Here is a 1,557-nt window from a genome sequence, read left to right as displayed (position 1 = left end):
TATATATATATATATATATATATGTTTGTGTGTGTGTATGAAGATGAATAGATAGTCTAATTTATGCTACAACTGTTTCGGTAGTAAACCAATTTTTTGATACCTAATGTATCATATCATTATTATATGTGCTACACTAACTGCCATTTCACCAGGTGTATGTAAACTATCGGAAGAGAAAAAAGCAACCCGCATGCAAAATGGATCATCTGAAATCTCAGGAAGAATTCATATTAATATCTTCAGTTGTATGAAGTGGTTAAATTAGCAATTCATATATGGATATATAAATTCGTATAAAATATATATAGGTATATACGTAATACACGTACTGACGTATGAATGCAAATTTTAATTTAATGTTATAAATTTATACCTAGCTAACTAAAAAAAAAAATCATTTCCTAACAAAAATACTCAATGGTGAAAATAAAGTCGCACTCATTATAAAATGAGTACAGTCGGACAGGGTGTTTTGCGAGGTTGAATATAGCACTGGGCACAGCACCTTATGATAACTGTTACATATATGTATATATGCTTATAAATAAGGGCAAAAAAAAAAAATCCCTTTGCCCTTATTTATAATTTGTTTGTAATTTTCACCTTAAAAGGTATTTTTTGATTTGTTGGCCACTGATAAAATTTTTTGAAAATTTTATCCTATATTAGATGTACATGTATATGTATAGGTGTATATATGCATATACAAATGTATATTTATATGCATTTATATTTACACAGTATATATGTATAAAGATGCATATCAATATATGCATATTCATCAAACGCACACTTGCAATATATATCGGATGCAGACTGTATCGATAACCAGCTAGAGGAGGCGTCTTCTTGGGGTTAAAAATGGTAGTAACGACGGTTCGTTTAGAACAGCCATGTTGAAGTGGTGACAAACATTACTTTCCAGTATAGTTACTACTTTCATCTCTTATAAAGATTTTCTAACGAGCTACTTTGCTTGTTGCAAGATCAGTGACTAGTTGTCACTTACCTTTTAAAAACTATATAACTACTGTTAACTTTAGCGGACAGGCATCCACCATTCTGGATGTACAAAATTAGCCCGAAACCAGTCGGTCTGGTAGTCCTGACAAGTCACTAGAAAATGGTAAGAACGGTGGTGTATGTCGTAGGAGGGGACATCGATTCTCGTGCAATTCAAACTTGAATTACGGAAAAATATGGATAAGTACTGTTTTTTACTTTGCTAAAGATTTTCTACTATTTGAAAATAATATGTATTCTTGTTTTTTATATTATTCATTTGGTTCTTTATAGATTATTTTTAATAGATAGCTTATTTAACACTAAATTATTTAGAAGTTATAGTTTCATTTCAACATAATATTAGAACTTCGATTTGAATAGTGTTGATATATTTTCGATTATTTTTGATTAATAATTAATCTTTATTGTTTATAATATCGTTAAAGTTTTTTTAAAATTAAAACTTTGAATATATATATAAAGTTTAATATTTTATTTTTAATTTTTTCTTTCCTAATTTTTTCTTCATTCATAATTTTTCCATTCATA

At 28.2% G+C, this 1,557-nt stretch overlaps 1 protein-coding gene across 1 annotated transcript in view; it reads left to right on the top strand.

The window, feature by feature from the left end:
- LOC106873942 (neurogenic locus notch homolog protein 1) overlaps positions 1-1,557 on the top strand; it is an 80,641-nt gene that overhangs the window by 8,719 nt on the left and 70,365 nt on the right. The window lies entirely within an intron of this gene.

The sequence above is a fragment of the Octopus bimaculoides genome, chromosome 3 (assembly GCF_001194135.2).
Source record: "Octopus bimaculoides isolate UCB-OBI-ISO-001 chromosome 3, ASM119413v2, whole genome shotgun sequence".
In the NCBI taxonomy this organism is placed as follows: Eukaryota; Metazoa; Mollusca; class Cephalopoda; order Octopoda; family Octopodidae; genus Octopus; species Octopus bimaculoides.
This window is presented reverse-complemented; position numbering and strand designations above follow the sequence as displayed.